The 18,612-nt window shown below is 40.0% G+C and overlaps 1 protein-coding gene across 1 annotated transcript in view; it reads right to left on the bottom strand.

The window, feature by feature from the left end:
- Positions 1-10,663, bottom strand: part of LOC105213051 (ral GTPase-activating protein subunit beta) — an 81,532-nt gene extending 70,869 nt beyond the window's left edge. Inside the window, exon 1 of the mRNA XM_054228097.1 lies at positions 10,659-10,663. The gene's annotated coding sequence lies outside the window, so the exon portion shown is untranslated. The remainder of the gene's footprint in view (positions 1-10,658) is intronic.
- Between the last annotated feature and the right edge of the window lie 7,949 nt (positions 10,664-18,612).

The following is an 18,612-nucleotide window of genomic DNA, read 5'->3' as shown; positions in this document are numbered from 1 at the left end:
AATTGAACCGCAGACAATTTTACTTGATTACACTGTGTAGAAACGGAAAAAAGGAACACAATTTGGTGAAATGGCGTTGCTATTGTTAAATACAAAGAATTTATTGTTATTTATACAGAGAACATCATCTAGACTTTTCAGATTTTCTACCAGAGACTATTAGTGATAAAAGAACCTTCGCGGCTTAATAGTTAGATAAAGAGAAGGTTGTGTTTGGGCACCGTAACATTACGTTTTGTTCATCCCACAGCGCCAGTTCTGCTTACTAAAAGTGGCCCACTGGGCACATTATATCATAACCTCAACCTTCATATCAAGAAAGGTTAGGTTCTTACCCATTTAAAGTTTGAGAATAGGTTCTGACCGATTCAATACATGTAAAAAATATTGTTTTCAACAAAATTAACTGTTATTGATCGACTTTGCAACTCGGTCAGCAACTAAAGTTCACATCAACGCGCAACGCCAAAATTCTCGCCAAAAGTCACAAAAAAGTTGAATAAAAACAAAACACAACAGTTAAGTACAACGGCCTTGTCAGCCGACACCGCCCAACTGGTTGAGGCCCGTCGAACATCAGCGCAGCTTAAGCTCTCTTTCATTAGACCTTTTGCTAGTATTCTCTGCCGCCTCACTTTGTTCAACTAAATGCTGTGGCAAATGAGCATCATTAGCCTATGCGGAGCAACAACAACATTTCCGGTCGCGCCCACTTGCGCCCTTTATACGGGCACTTTGTTGCGCTTTTTAAAAGCCTTTAATGGCTCGCGGCAGCAGTGCAAGCGTCCAACGGCCATCGGCATTTCGGATTTAGCGCCACAGCAGCCGCCATTTGAGTGCAATTTTCAAACTTTTTTCCCAGCAACCTTCGCTAGTTGCACCAACAAATATCTAACTCGCAAAAAATCGTAAAAACTGCACGAAAACGAAATATAAACAACGGAAAAAAGCAACGCAACTATTTAGTGATTTCTGTAATGAGCGCAAAAACTGCTGCCCGCTTTGTGTCGCAGCTGTTGTGTGGCACAATTCGCAAAAGTTCACCGTGTCATATGTGGCGCGTTTTCGGTGACAGAGGCGTAGCAAGCGCAACGCCGTAAAAATCCCATAGCTGAGTAATGGAATTTCGTGTTCCAACTTGCCACAGGCGATGTGGCAACATATGTGCTGGTGTGTCTGTGTGTGTGTGGCACGTTAATTAAAAGTGTGTTGCATGCTGTTGTGCTGGCTCAGCACTTTGTGTACAACATGGCGTATTTGTGTGCCAGGATAGATGCTTAGGTTGCATGAGAGGTAGTGTATGTCTGTCCGTAGGTCTTCAGCGAAGTTGTGGGCGATAAGAAATATGTTTTTTTTTGTCGTTGAAACTGGTTGTTTAATTACCCAATAAATGTTTGGACTTCATACACTAGAAAAGTTAAAATTTAGAAATTTTTTTTTCAACTAACGGTTGTTTGTGACCTCTTAAATTATTGAAGTTAACTGTAGCATTAAAGAAATATTTCAAAATGCTTGCGTAAGCCATATCTCTCTGGCGTCCCTCTATCTGTCTGCCTCTATGATTGTGTGTGGCTGGCATTTATAGCTCCTACCTGGAATTCAAAGCAACATTTCATCATGCAACCCATGACCAATACTGTATTTCTTCATTTCCCTGGAGAAAATAAAGCAATCGTAATATTATCAGGCATGAATGAGTGTGCACATAAAGCAGGATAAATAGCGTATAGTCCAGGTATGTATCATATGTACTATGTGCCTCTTGTAGCGTTAGTATATTTCTGTTAGCAATTTTTCACAAGCTTAATAGAATTTCAAGCTTCGATGTTATTCTCAAGAATTACAGTTTATTTTCATTTACGTCGCACGGACGAAAGAAAAAATGGAGAATGTCAACCTTTTCGTTTTGGCCACAAGAATTCAATCTTTCAAACTATGCAGCAAATGGATTGCGAAAATCACACGAGTATAACAACAACAACACAAGCAAGCACACAACAACTGTGTGTGTGTATGAAATAGTGGCAGAGTGTAGAAATGATATTTCAACTTATTTGTTGGCTACTTGCGTGGCGACAAAGGGGCAGGTGCTGGCAAAGGTGAGCGCTGGTTGGCAAGCAAGCTGCGGTTGTGTCCCGGCTTGTGTTCGTTGGAGAAAAAATACACACAAATATTTTTCGCGTTTTTTGCCTTTCTCCAAGTAATACAAGCTGTAATGTAACAACAATTTGTCTTTGTCATGTTGTGAGTGATGTGATGACACACCTATAGCGGAGGACAACTAAGTGGTTTGCATTTACAATACTTGCTACACAACCTGTGCTATATGTGTTGGCGATGCGGTTGACAGTATCACGTTGATGTAAGAGAAAAACTCAAATATAGCAAGAAGGTGTTAGCAGAAATAACGGTCACATGCTTATATTACACAGACACACTCAATTTCATACGCCCTCTGCCTTGCTTTGTTGCTTCTTTGGCGCTCCATAGCATGAAACAAATACTTCACATTGCAACACAAATCCTTGAAGGATACCACGCAGCAACCAAGGTAACAAATTCGTCGAGTGGAAGCATGGAATTTTGTTTACCTATTTCACATTTGTTTCCATTCTTCACAAAGACGACAACGGCACAAATACAATAAACTTTCATGTGTGATGTACAACTATAAAAGTGGCAGAGATATGTCTCAAATACGCTCAGTATCCCTGCATGAGCACGGGTTGTAGCTTTCATATACAATAAAGTATAAAAGAACTTATTCTGTGTGTGGTGTTCCCTTTGATGTTGATCTGATTCTTGTTGGTTACTTATATCTTCAGTTATAAAGGTATTATGTATTCTCTTGAGCTTCAATAGTTTGTTCTGTACTGATGTTGCTGCACGTTAACCCTTATGCCTTAAATTTGGGTTGAGTTCTAATGATTTGTCTCCCATAACTGTTATTTGCAGGGTTATTTGATCTTACAAAACAATATTTCAATCAAAAAATGTCGTTTTTCAAACTACTGTACGCGGTGCAACATGTTGCTAGAGTATAGAAATGTTTGTATTTATTTAAACCGAGATCTAATGATTTGTCTCTTCCTGACTTCTATTTGCAGGGTTATTTGATCTAACAAAATAATATTTCAATCAAAAAATGTCGTTTTTCAAACCATTGTACTCAGTGCAACATGTTGCTAGAGTTAAATGTTTATAGATATATATATGAATTCATATTTCATCTCATGTCGACTTTTATTTGATTCGTCTCTCTCTAAATTCTATTTCGGCAGTTATTTTATGTAAAAAATATGTAGATCAATTATAATATGCCGTTTTTTCTAACTAATACTCTTTGCAACATGTTGCTAGAGCATAAAAAATATGTATAAATATAGATAATTCTTCATGGTTCGTCTCATCACGATGACATTTATGTTAATACAATGAAAAAAACTCCTGTTTTGTAAAAAAGTAGTAACTATTATACTCTTTGCAACATGTGGCTAGAAAAATTATTAATAATTTTATATAAAATCCCATGATTCGTATCAACCTGACTTCTATTTTCGGCGTAATTTTATGTAAATAAAAGTATCTTAGTTATAACATGCTGTTTTTTTTCAAATTATTATACTTTCTGCAACATGTTGCTAGAGTATAAAAATGTTTATAGAAAAAGACAAGATCTCATGATTCATCCCGACTTCTATTTACGACGTATTTTTATGTAAATTAAAATATTTAAATTAGAAAAGTCCGTTATTTTTAACTATTATCTACTCTGCAACATGTTGCTAGGGTATAAAAATGTTTATAGAAATACATAAGATCTCATGATTCATCCCGACTTCTATTTACGACGTATTTTTATGTAAATTAAAATATTTAAATTATAAAAGTCTGTTATTTTTAACTATTATCTACTCTGCAACATGTTGCTAGATTAGTGCTTATACATTTATATAAGTTCAACTTTATGCTCAAAGTAAAGAGTAAATCAACAATTAGTGCTACTACAAAGCATAAGCTGGCTCTTATCGACACAAAACAACTGTAGTTGTTGTTGGTCCGACAACTGCTATTAATTGCGCGGACGACAAACGGTCGAATAGAGTCTGCAATGTCCTTGAGAATTGGCATATTGAATAACTCGTATAATTGCCTCTCAGCACACTCGACCGAAAGCTGATATGATGTGGGCATTTTAACAGTACCGTTATTCGCATGAAATTGTTGAAAAATGTTGCAACAACAAAGAAAAGGAACACTAAGAGGGCGCGAATAAAGAAGCAAGAGAATTTCATTTGATTTGACTAAGTTTTTATTGTTTCCTCATCATTGATTTCAGGTTATTAAGTTGCTCGCTCATACAAATCGCGCATATGCTTTAGCTGTGGATGTGAGTGTGCGCTGGCTGTTGGAGCCATAAAAACGCCTGCTAAGTGAATGCTGTAGTTTTATTGCATATTGAATTCGCAGTGTAATTGTAGTGTAGCAACATTTGTTGTTGTTGTTGCCTTGTACATATTTACTGCACGAGGGAAAAGGGAAGATTAAAAATGTCGCTTTTGGCAACTGTCTGTGTGCACTCGTGCATGGCAGCGCTGATATTGGCACAAGGACAAGTTGTTTCAAGTTTCTCGAGTGGTAAGGATATGCCAAATGCCAAGCGGAGCAACATTTTTCGACGCTTCAAGGTTAAAAGGTTAAAAATGGTGGCATTTCGTTTTGCCACAACTGATGCCGCAATTACAAGCATCTCACGCGATAAGCCATTAAAAGCGTGTGGAATGCGTGATTTGATAGCAGAAGCTTTTGCCGCGGGACATTGTTTCAATCTAGGAAAAAAATATAAAAATAAAAAAAAAAATAAAAAAATAGGAAAATTTTTGTATAAATTTAAATGTGTCTATTTTGCTGCATATGCTTGCCTTTATGTGTTTCTATGTGTATGCACGCTTGTTACAGCCATCCCTGGCGATTATATACATTTTTTTCGCGAATGATAAATTTTGCATAAATTTGCATTCCGTTGCGTATACGCCCTGTGCGACCGTCGACTTTTTGACAAACAAACACAACGCGGTGCGTAGACATTCGGGTGAGGCAACTGCAAACGCTACATAAACATATTCGCTTTGCGAACTCGGCACGCATGATGAATTCGAAATTTTTCGTTAATAAATTGCGACCCCCACATGATGTACGACAGGCAGTTAGCAGGGCAGAAGCGATAATTACAATTATTTACATAAATTGAGATTGCGCGAAAAGAATTGAGGAGAAGAAGTGGAGAACACAAGCGCTGCGCTGTGTTGCAAAGTAAAGTAAAGCGAGCGAGTGGTTGTGGTGAGGGCGATGTACCCTGCGACCGTTTGCGCGAGTTTAAACTCAAGGTTAAATGTGACAAGGCGTTGACGTGTCAGATTTGTTTATTACCAGCTATTTGGCCTGTCTCACCCACAACCGATTCCGTTGAATGCCCTGATTATAGCAATTTTTCATTTCATTCATTCATCGACGCACACAAATCGCCATGTTTGCGGCTGTTGACTGATTGACATTTCAAAAGCAACTCATAAAGGCAGGTGCGGGAATTGCTGTTTTACATTTAGATTGCGTTCTGCTTTGGTGCAAATTATGCTGGAGGGGTATGGGTACCTTGCAACATTCATACAAAAGGATGAGGGAAACGCGCAGTTGATCGGGTCGGAGTTCAAGGGTCTGATGTTTAACTTTTAGAGGGCTTTAGATGTAGTAAACTTTCTTGAACGTCCTCTAACTTGAATTTTTCCATTCTATACTCACCTTTGTAAATATATTCACTTATGCGTATCTGTCTGTCAGCTTCAGCGCCCTCAAACCTCCAAAAATATTATTTATGTGCATATGAGATTTTTTTTCGCTTCTTCACCGTTAAAACCAAAGTTTCGTTGATTCGCTCGCTCGCCGTTTTTTCTTTTTTGCGTGAAACTCTCGCTTACATGTAATTGCTTCTCTGCTGCTTTTGTTATTGCCGTCACCTTATGGCTTAGATTATACACACCTAAAATGTGATTTTAATGGCTTCATCTGCTGCGCGTTGCTCAGCTGCAGCCCATTTTGCCGTTATGTCACTCCTTCATCATCATCTTCTTCTTTTTTTTCGCTTGGCTTAGTCTCGCTTCATTGTTGTGCTGTTGATGGTTGTTGTTGTTGTTGTTTTTTTATATGTTTGTGCATTTCATGTGCCATTTGTACATGTGAAATCCATTTATTTTTGACATAAAACACATAAATCTAAATTTGATCTGTTTTATGCGTTTGCAGCGCGTTGACAGCGAAAGTAGTAGTCGGCAAGCGCGGCATTGTACATTTTATCTTACAGATTTTACAGGTGCACATATATGCATACATCCACACATATGTATTTACATGCAGACACACAAGCGCTTCATCATCAGGGTGAGGGTGTTAGTATAACTGACATATAGAACTGGCAGGAGTTGCGTGAAAAAAATATTTATACATACTCAGCCGTATATGTGTGTTGGTGTATATATGTATTTGTATGTTTGTATTTGGTGCTGTGTTCATGCTTTCTCATGCAGTTGGCATTGTCTGATTTTTTATTCGCTTGCCAATTGGTGTCACATATGTTTCATGGTGCAGCTGTACCTGTTAAATATTATTGTTGTTGTTGTTTTGGCATCAGGTTAGTGACAATTGACATGTACACGACATCAATGCCTGTCAAGTTTACTCACATTTGATTATAGTATTCTGACAGCTTCTTTAGTATGGCCCACGCTTATATAGTATTTCATACAGGGTGATCCAAATCCCACAAATGTTGAAGTTTTTGATGATAATTTGAAGGAGGTTACTAGGAGATTACACTGTAGAGTACTCTGAGTTAACTCAAGTTTCAGGCTTCCAAACCATAACAGTGTTCTTCATCTAGAGACGCCTGCCTCTGCCTGCTTTATTGAGGTGACTTAGTTTAGATTAGGTTAATAAGCTGATCTGAAGTATCTCACTTGGATCTGAAATCGCCAGTCCTTTGTGATGCCTCAAACTCCCAAATACATATAGATATCATAGTCTCTCAAAGCGTCCGCAAAGCGCTTTGAGCCGATAACAAATTTGTTGAGGCGCTCGACATTTTTCGGACCAATTCATTGGTTCGCCGAAACTAGTGCTATTGAGATGCTTCAGCTGTCTTAGTCTGGCAAAAGTTGGACAGTGTAGCAGAAAGTGGCAACTTGGACATGGAAACCCTTGTAACGAGCATGTAATTCAGTGGATCCCCTACGATCCACACGAGGCCAAATGAATCTCGCTGCCAGGCAGGTGTTGGTCGTTAACTATCTATTACGGAACTCATGCGAGGTCCATAGATGCGGTGCCAGAACGCAGAAGGACTCCGGGACTCCAGCTCGTTTCCAGTCTCATGAGATCAGCTTGGAGGTACCCAGCGATTCCGCTATGACCCAGCACTCAGATGAGTCAAATACCTAAGGTAGGTAGATGTGATTACGAGGGCTGCTATATATATTTCTGGCCTAGGCAACACTAAGTGTTGCCAGGTGCAATCTGACATTTCCATTGGAAAGTTTGACATTTTTTAGCATAACATCACTCAGAACGTTTTGTCATTTAATCGTGAATTGTTTTATTTACAGGGAATTAAAAAATTCATCTCGGCCAAAAAATGGAATTAACTCGTGAACATTTTCGTGCGATCATTTTTCACAACTTTCGACGTGGATTATCGCGACAAGAGTGCATCGATGAACTAAAATCTTTGTATGGCTATGAAGCACCATCCTATAGCACTGTGAAAAACTGGTACAACGAATTCAATCGTGGCCGACGCTCGCTCGAAGACGAATTCCGTGAAGGTCGCCCAAAAACAGCCGTTGTGCCAGAAAACATCGATGCCGTACGTGAACTGATAATGCAAGACCGTCATGTAACATACCTTCAGATAGAGGCATGCCTATGCATTTCTCCCACCAGCATACATTCGATATTGCATGAACACCTAGTCGTAAAAGAGGTTTGTTCTCGTTGGATCCCGCACAATTTGACAATCGCTCAAAAAAAGGCTCAAAAAAAGTGCTTCGAAAATTGGTTTGAGCGCATGCAAAAGTGTATAAATCTTGATGGAGAATATTTTGAAAAACAATAAAACCATTTTCGTTGATAACTATTCCTATTTTCATTATTAGGCCAGAAATATATATAGCAGCCCTCGTAATATCTCTGAAAAAAGGGCACAACTGGTCTGGATCTCACTCACTCTGTATGCGAGACTGTAGTAGTTAAAGAATACTTGCTTTCTCTCACTCAATTGCTTCCTTGAAGTGCCGGTTGCTCAAACCTTGTGGAGTTACTTGATTATAAGGAAATCAAGGAGAACTGAAACGGAATCTGAGAGCGATCCGATGTGACTAAAATCGAAATCTGTGAATTTAGTAGGTATGTAGAGACTCAATACGTTTGATAAATGAGGGTTTAATACATTCTCAGAAGTTTTTGGCCCCACAAAGAGTTATAACTGTGCAAATGTTACCTCCGTAGTCGGTAATATCCTTAATATCATAATCTTATCTAGTTTAAGTAAAATATTTTCGTGAAATTGTAATGTTACTTAATTCATAAAATATGTTAACGAGGACAAGCAGTACGCTACTTCGACTAACTAAGAGTGTTGAAACAATAGCTCTTCCTTTTACAAAAAAGAGCTTTGCAGATAACTCGTCATATAATATTTTCGATCGACTGATTGGATATCTGCAATGACCTCAAGGTGTGCTCAATGTAATTCTCTATTAAGTAACCTAGCTTTCAACTCACCTCAACCGCAAGCCACGCCCTACTCCTTAACTAGAATAATAGAACAATAGATAGAAGAACAGTATGTGCAACTCTGTTGCATTTTACTCGAAGTGGACACAATAAGCGGCACAGCTGTGGCAGCTACAACTGCAACGAAAGAATAATAAATTATGAAGCATGTCAAGCAAATTGCAACAACAACAACAGCAGCAGCAGCAGCACTGCATATGATCAATATATGCAAGCCCGTCAAGTATTTGTGTGCTTAAGGGCAAGCAGGCTGTTTGCACAATGGATGCATCAAATGCCTTGCGACGATAATGGGGCAAGTTAAAGAGATACAAAACACAAGCGCAACACACTACAATAACAATAACAATAGGTGGCAACACAATGTCGAAAGACAATGAGTGACAAAACTGGAGACACAGACACAGCCACCAAGCAGTCAGCAAGCCAGCCAGCGAGCGAGCGTGTGTGTGTTTGTAGCTAAACAATGCCGCTGGGCTGAGCAAATATGCAGTGTTGCAAAGCGAAAGCTTGTCTCCAAATGCTGAAATATTTAAATTTGACACACAAAAAAAAAATTTCAAATTGTCAGTGTGTGTGTGTTTCAGCTGAAGCTGAAGCTTATATGAATGTGTGTGAGTGTGCATTGCGCTTAAAAGCTTGCATTCAATTTCGTTGCGAGGCGAGGCTGACCCACTTGTGCAATGACTGCACTTCCTGTGTGCGCCGCACAGCGTTGAATTTTGTTATTGTAATATGTTGTTGTTGTTATTGTTGTAGTTGTAGTTGTGTGTATGCATAGATTAAGCCATTGTTTGCTGCTGATATGTGTGTGTGCGACCAAAGTGAGTTGAAGTCTTGTTATTATATTTGTGCACTCAATGCGCTTCAGTCGTCTTGCAACAGTAGAACGTTGTTGTTGCTGCTGCTGTTGCACATCTCCGCCTTCTGCTTGACTTGTTTCGGCGATGATTAATTGCGCTGCCTGCCTTGATTTATGCGCCCTCAACGGCAGTGAGTGTGAGTGTGTGGGTAAATTTGCAGTTTAGTTAAGTAGTAATTCATTGACATTATGTAACTGACTTATGAGCGCACACACACACACACACACACACTGATATATAGACATAAACATACAAAGTATGAAGTTGCTTTTGCCTGCCACTCCGCACTGTGTGCGATTTGCAACACTTGCCTTTAACAATAGCTATGCAAAGTAGTCAACGCATCGGTGCCACAGTGCGTATGAGTGACCAGCTTTGACTCAGAGTTAGCGCTGGGTTGTCTGCTACTGGATTTCCGTTGTATTATTGTGACAGTGGCCACCTTCAGCAAGCACTAATCTGTTGTTTTGTGCTTTATTTTTTGTTGTATTTTGTTGTTTTATAAACTATTCTCTCTTTTTCATTTCCTGCCACGGCGCTGAAGGTCGTCATCACCACATCGAAGTTAGACTGTTGTGCTTTGCTTTGTTCGTGACACGCTCGCAATTCGCACCCTAGTCACAGTCACAGTTGAAAATTTTGTTTTCACTTTTTGCGCTATTTTTTCTCCATTCTTCTCTCTTTATTTTAAGCAATGTTTTGCTGTTGTTGCATTGGTTGCATTGGTTGCAGCGCTGCCTCATTTATGATTGATGGCTCGAGTCTTGTTCTCGTTTCAGCTTTATTGTTACAGTTTGCTACGAAATTTATATTTTTAGGTCAAAAGTGCAAGTGCGCAACGCAAGTGAAATGTGAAGCCCGAAAAATTCAAAAAACAAAAGATTTTAGAAAACATTTTGCAATGTGTATTTATGACGTGTACGATATTTGCTATTGTGTTGACGGATGTACCCGAACTGAGTTGTTTTGTTGTAGTACTGACTTGCTGACTTGCTGTTGCTGCACAACAAACATAGTTTTTCAACAATTTGGTGGCTTGTTCATGTGCTGCATGTAATTTATGTAAACATTTGAGGTCAATTCGCTCAAGAAATATTTGCAGCGTTTCCTAATTTAAATGTGTGTTGGAGTAAATGTGATGAATAAGGAAAAGCTATCAATGACAGCTATAGAAAGTGCAAGATTTTTGGGAAATTTCAACATATTTTGGCTGCTGAGAGTTATTCTTCGATTTGAGTAATTAATTCTAAATTTAAAGTTTAAAGGCCAAAGGTTGAACAATTGGAACTTGAAATATTTTCAAAGAGATGACTACGTGATTATTCAAGTCACGACAAAAACAAGTAATTGAAAGTCATTTCATTGGGATCTGGGACCCGTCCTCTTTCTGCGGCCAAAATTTGTCCTTGCCTGAACAAAGTTGGGCTCCAGCTTTTTACCATTATTTTCCATTACATTGGAGCTCAGTACAACAAGTTACCACTCTCTTAAGCTGTTTGAGTTCTGAAAGCCAAAACATCCGAATGGTCTGGTAGGGAGTTTACTAGAATTTATTTCTTTGACGGTCGGAGAGGATTGAGGCAGTAGAAAACGGTCTAACAACTATTCTGAAAATTGTTCAGGACATTCGGTTCTACTTAATCACGGATTTTATTCGTCTGAGCACAATCACAATATTCTCCAAAATTATTTGAGGCATGTTTAGTGTCGTTCTCCGTCGGTTCGATTGCATCCCTGACTACTTGGACCACTGCACCGCGGAACCGTCCCCTAGAGGTTTCTTCTCTGCACACGTACCTAAGAGGGATATATGGGAAGGAAGAAGTCAATGGAGTAGAAGTGCCGTCAGCTTTTTCATGGATGGATAGAAGCCAAAGGAAAAGGTGGGAGGGGAAGTTTTCTGCGGAAAGCTCTCTATCAATACTAGCTTTAGGCTACCTGACCACTGTAGTGTCTTCCAAGCAGAGGACCTCTTTTAAGGGGGTATGTATTCACTCCGACAGCAGGGCGGCAATACTGCCATTGGAATCGATGACAGTACGCTCTGTGCTAGTTAAGGAGTGTCTCAGATCCTTATCAATAGCTTCCAGCTATTTTGCGATCCGACTCGTGTGGGACTCAGTCACCGCGGCAGCGTCGGTAACTGTATAGCGGACAAGCTTGCAAGGACGGTACCCTAGCTACATTGATGTCGGAATTGGAACGCGTTGGTAGTCCATGGTCCACCTGCGCAAAAGCGCTGGACATGCAGACTACGCATGAGCTCATCAAACGCTGATCAACTAGCAGTACTTGCGCAGTGGCGAGGTCCTTTTGGCCCTCTATGGAGCGTAAGCGGTCCTTTCAACTGCTTTCTTTGGGCAAGGTCCATCTCAGCGCGATCATTGGTGTACTTACTGGACATTGTCCAATGGGTACCCATGCGGTGAGACTTGGGATCGTGGCAGATGCAAGTTGCCAAAGCTGTATGGAGGAAGGCGAGATGGAATCATCTAAGCATTTCCTTCTTCATTGTCCAGCTTTTGCCAGACTGAGTTTGAAACACCTCGGAAGGCCCTTTTTCGGCGATCCTAGCGAATTGGCTACAATCGATATTAGCCGTCTTAAGAAATTTGTAACGGATTCCAAGCGTTTTGCTGAATCTTAAAGGTCTTTGATCCACAGAGAGTTTAATTGGTACCACAATGGACAGCGCCAGGCTGTCTAAGTGAGATCTTCTGTTTTTGCAGAGATCTGCCTACAAACCTAACCTAACCTAGTGTCGTTACAACAACAACTACTCGGAATTTCAGAAATTCTGTTGCAAAATGTGATAAAACATGTGTTAAGACGCTCTATCGTAGTTAGAGCAGACCGAAGATGCTGCCTGTCGGTTCTTAATGGAGATCAACCAAAAACTCAGAGAACTGCAATAATAATAAGGAGGGTAAAGTCTCGCCAGAAATGGTATGTAGAAGATAAGTTGCTGATGAAAGTTCGTATTTGAGTGTGAAAAGAGATCAGAGGAGATGTTTTTTGAACTCTTAAATGACTTTAATGTGAATTTGGAGTTGCTAAAAACCTGTTGAGGGATTATAAGCGTAAATGGAAATTGTTTTGACAGTAAGAGTATTTACGAATTAGCCAAAGTTATAAGATCCCTTGAAATCTTCATCAAACATCTCATCACATCAGACCCAAATATCTTATTGCTTATTTTGATATTTATATATTTTTTATTTTTACAGTTCTCACTCTCTTCATTTCGCCCTCTACCACCTCTTTGTGCGGCGTCATTGTGTAAATTTATGTTGACTAATTGGAAATCAAAGGTCAAGCACAATCCAAAATATTAAATGTCACATAAAATATAGCCATTTGAGCGCGCATACATCAATAATGCTAATCGGCCACAAAATGTGTAGTGTTGCAGTGCCACGATAACCGTGTGGATAGTGGGTGTGTGTTACAAGCAACTTACTTTACTGAATTATGTTGTGGCGGCGATTAATGGGAACTAATAATTTCGTTACACTGCGAGCGCGCGCCCACAATCAATTGTCCATGGTCGGCGATATATCATTTGCTGCGTATCCAGTGTGCGCGCGCGTTCTACGCCCCGGTGCGTGTGCATTACATATTAGATAATCCCGACGAATGGTGGTTTGCGCTCGGCTGCCGCTTCTACACTGTTGTCATTTAATCCATAAATGTATGGTAGAATGTATGCTGCTATGAAGGGCATATATTACAGCTTAAATTTCGAAATATACTACATGTATGTGTATGCGTATGCGTCGGTATTTGGCAATGCATGCGGTCGCCGCACATGAGGAAGTTCATTAAATGATGAATGGCTGGAAACAAAAACATCAAAATAAACCGATCAATGAATTATTTTTGTTGTCAATCGGCGTGTGTGTGTGGGTGTATGTGCTGCTGACGAGCACTAATAATCCCTACAAAGTTTACTTGTTGCTGTTGTTGTTGTCCGGTCACTTAATGCGGTAATTGTATGCGGCTTTTTGGTCACACAAACCGCTATTGTTGATGCAAGCGCGCGCATAAAACGAATTATTGATGGATGACAGCATGCAATAGCCGGACTTAGCGGAAGCCACTCAACTCAGCGGCACTACCCCACACCACTCAATTACCCAGCGGCATTGACAAAAGCAGCAAGCTCTTACAACAATAAACCGGCGTTAAATGCATAGTCTTTAGCTGTTGGCAAATTGTTTGTGTGTGTGTGTTGGATAACTTTTGTCATTGCGGTCCGGCGGCCAGTTGATGCAATCCCTTTATAGGCACTTATCAGCTAAGCAGCTTGCGCGGAGTTTTTATAAGCACTTCCACTCACCCATATGCTTACATATTTATGTGATGCTATTTTACTTTAACTTGAGCATGCTAATTGGACAGTGAAAATCAAATGAAAAGCCTTTTCAGTGAGATTTTCTCAATATTCTCTGCGTTGTTTACTATCTGTGTAGAGGAATGTCATGCCATCAATCAAAGTACAGTTTTATTTCATAATAATTGTGTTAGAACAACTTTCTGATCGTCTTTTTATATTTGAAGTGATTCAACACTAAGTACATTGAATCGATTGTAATAAAGTTTTCGAGCCATGTTTTTGAAAACCTGATAGATGGCACTGAGTTTAAGTGTTTTACTAGATTTATGGCCAGTCGAGGCTCACATTCGTAGAATATCAAATATTTATATAAGAAAAAATATTGAAAAAAGTTGCCGATAGATGGCGCTTAAGCGAAAAGTTCTTTTTATACAAATATTCGACACTGGAAATGAAAAAAAATCACTCTTAAAGCTTTCTACACAAGTTTTTAATCCATAAAGTGCTAAAATGAACTGAGCTCGAAGTGATGTCGAATATTGTTGGTATAAAACTGGTAGTATGGTAGTTAGGTTAAGTTTGTAGGCAGATCTCTGCAAAAACAGAAGATCGCACTTAGACAGCCTGACGCTGTCCATTGTGGTACCCACAAAACTCCCTGTGGATCGAAGACCTTTAAGATTCAGCAAAAAGCTTGGAATCCGTTACAAATTTCTTAAGACGGCTAATATCGATTCTAGCCAATTCGCTAGTATCGCCGAAAAAGGGCCTTCCGAGGTGTTTCAACCTTAGTCTGGCAAAAGCTGGATAATGAAGAAGGAAATGCTTAGATTCCATCTCGCCTTCCTCCATACAGCTTTGCCAACTTGCATCTGCCACGATCCCAAGTCTCACCGCATGGGTACCCATTGGACAATGTCCAGTAAGTACACCAATGATCGCGCTGAGTGGGACCTTGCCCAGAGAAAGCAGTTGAAAGAACCGCTTACGCTCCACAGAGGGCCAAAAGGACCTCGCCACTGCACAAGTACTGCTAGTTGACCAGCGTTTGACGAGCTCATGCGTAGTCTGCATGTCCAGCGCTCTTGCGCAGGTGGACCATGGACTACCAATGCGCTCCCATTCCGACGTCAATGTAGCTAGGGTACCCTCCCTTGCAAGCTTGTCCGCTAAACAGTCACCAACGATCCCGCGGTGACCGGGTACCCAAACTAGTCGGATTGCAAAATAGCTGGAAGCTATTGATAAGGATCTGAGACACTCCTTAACTAGCACAGAGCGTACTGTCATCGATTCCAGCTGCCATTGGAATTGGCATTGCCGCCCTGCTGTCGGAGTGAATACATACTTCTCTAAAAGAGGTCACCATACGAAGCAGTGCGTCCACTGCTACTTTGATCGCTGCGACCTCTGCTTGGAAGACACTACTGTGGTCAGGGAGCCTAAAGCTGGCGTTGATAGAGAGCTTTCTGCAGAAAACTCCCCCTCCCACCTTTCGCCTTAGCTTCGATCCATCCGTGAAAAAGCTGACTGCACTTCTACTCCATTGACGTCTTCCTCCATTTCTTCCATTCCACGTCTTCTATTCTCTCAGGTACGTGTGCAGAGAAGAAACCTCTTTAGGGGACGGTTCCGCGGTGCAGTGGTCCAAATAGTCAGCGATGCAATCGAACCGGCGAAGAATTTCAGAATGGCCCTGCTTGGGACCGATCATGTACCCAGTGTCTCTGAGTCTGACAGCGACCTTTGCGGCAGTGCACCTACCGGCGATATCAACAGGTGCGACGTTTAAGATGGCATTTAGATCCATTGTTGGTGTTGTTCTTAGCGCTCCGCAGATTCCATTGAGCGCCGCTCTTTGGACACGCTCCAGCTGCTTAGCTAGTGTGACTTTCTCGAGTGCCCTCCACCAGACGACAACGCCATAGAACATTATAGTATGGCAGCAGTAGCAAGTGAGTTATATTGGCTGCGGAAAACGGAATATGCACTTGATACCATAGATTTTCGCATTCGTATGAACAGATCAATTTTGTAACCAGTTCTAAGAGTATTTACTATGGTATATGCCTATACCATTTAGAATTCATGCAAATTTACTAGCGCTCTTCATTTATGGGCGCACAAAAAATGTAATATCAATAAAAAAATACAAATCAAAAAAATACATTTCACGTCGCATACTAATTATAACGGTATATTTTTTATCGCATTTGATTTTGCATTTATTTGCCATCACACTTTGAACTCATTAATATTTTACTTCGCTCGAAGTTCGTACGATTCATATATACAACTGGTTGCCAACTGGTTGTTGGAGCAGCAAAAACTGAGGAAATTGCCGTTAATTACTTCCTGTTCGATTTCCAATTACGATTTTCCCTAATTACACTTTGGCAGCGATGCGGCGCGACGCAGCAAAATGCAAAGTTAGGCAGCTGTTTGCCAGAAAGTGCTGATATTTGCGCCAGAGAGCGCTTGTACGCTTTGCCAGTGCAAATGCTGCCTTGAATATTTGATTACGGCAGTATGTTTTAAGTACCGTTAGCACACAGGCACACACTCACACGCTTGTATACAGAGGCACAGCATTGAGTTCGCGCAGTTAAAAGGCGGAGAGAATGCATAAAACGCCATTAAGAGTATAAAAGTTGAAAGCATTCGGAATTTTACAAATGGCAACACTGCCAGCGCAAGCAATAACAACAACAACAACAATAACAACCAGCAAGTGCAGAAAGTAATAAAGTTGTTGCGTTGGCTAAAGAACGACATCGGAAGGTATATATTTGCGCGCAGACTAAATACTTTGCTATGGTTGGAGAGTGAAGGTGAGGTGTAAGGAGAGTTATATATACTTGTGAGGATGCAGAAGCAGAGCTGCTAAAGTGCAACAAAAATGGAAAAAGGTGCAGCAAATCCACACATACTCACTAAGGTTTCTTCTACCTTCCCACTTCTCTCTACACAATAACGTAGCCATTTCGACCTCTAACTGCATTGAGATCAACGCAGCCTTAACGATAAAAGCTGAGTGTGTGTGTCATTTAGATGTCAGCAGCGGGTGGTGCGCACATAAATGAGGTGCGGTTGCAGGTAAGTGAATAAAGTGCAAGTAATGGTGGCAAAAGTGTTTCGTAATGGCGCAATGATGAGCGCTAAACTTATTGCAACCACCACCGAGGCAATGGCACATGGTATTATGCCACATGCGGTTACATGCAACAGCCGTCACTTGCACTTGGTGAATGTCAAATAAAAAAGTCAATCAACTTGCTGGCGAGACTAAGCGGAAGCGAATAGCTGGAGAGTGAAAGAAAAAACAGTTAGAGAGAGAGAGAGAGGGGGAGAGTGTGACAGAAGTGGTGTAGTGTAAGTAGCGCAGGTGCATTTATGATACGGTATTATGTTGTTGTGTGTTGTAGAGAATTTATAGCGGTAATTGCTGTCATCGTTATGACGCTTTTTGCGTCCTGAATAGTTGGAGACTTAAATATGAATTAAATGCATAAATATTTTTTGCGATTATTTGCACTGTGGAGAAATTATTTTTGATAAAAAGTTGCAAGTCAAAATGCTTGTTCAGCAAAATAAACTTTAAAAATTTTAGCGAACTTTTTTTCACTGATTTTAGTGTCTTAACATAGCCATTTTACCATTATTTGCTTAACACATATTTTAATAATATGAATCTAAGTATATTTTTATACCCTGAACAGACAAGGTATATTAAGTTTGTCACGATGTTTGTAACACCCAGAAGAAAGGTTCGGAGACCCTATAATGTATATATATAAATGATCAGTATGTTGAGCTGAGTCGATTTAGCCATGTCCGTCTGTCTGTATATATACGAACTAGACCTTCAGTTTTTAAGATATCGTTTTGAAAGTTTGCAGATGTTAATTTCTCTTCAAGAAGCTGCTCATTTGTCAGAACTGCCGATATCGGACCACTATATCATATAGCTGCCATACAAACTGAACGATCGGAATCAAGGGCTTGTATGGAAAATTTTCGCATTTTACTACATATCTTCACGAAATTTGGTGTGAGTTATTGTTCATAGAAATAATTTCATCTCCGAAAAAATTGTTCAGATCGGTTCACTATAGCATATAGCTGCCATACAAACTGAACGATCGGAATTAATGGTATGGAAAATTTTCTCATTTGACATGGTATCTTCACGAAATTTGACATGGATAATATAATCTCCGAAGAAACTGTTCAGATCGGTTAACTATATAACCTTAATGTTTCTAGCAAACAACCCGGCTAAACAGAATTAGTAAAATGTTTTCTTTTTTTCCACTTACTTTTTCTTACGTCTTTAGATTTGCTTAAACACATAGTTACTAAAAGATATGCACCTGTAAAGGGTATATTAGCTTCGGTACAGCCGAAGTTAACGTTTTTTCTTGTTTTTCAATAGAAATACCGTTATGTGATCGTTAGTTATATTTAATGTCAATCCATACACTTTTAATACCAATCAACTGGCAACAATCCTTAATTCTCTTTACTGTCTCTGATTGCATACATTGCCTGACTTTATACGCCATGGCG

Source organism: Zeugodacus cucurbitae, chromosome 3, assembly GCF_028554725.1.
Source record: "Zeugodacus cucurbitae isolate PBARC_wt_2022May chromosome 3, idZeuCucr1.2, whole genome shotgun sequence".
Lineage (NCBI taxonomy): Eukaryota > Metazoa > Arthropoda > Insecta > Diptera > Tephritidae > Zeugodacus > Zeugodacus cucurbitae.
This window is presented reverse-complemented; position numbering and strand designations above follow the sequence as displayed.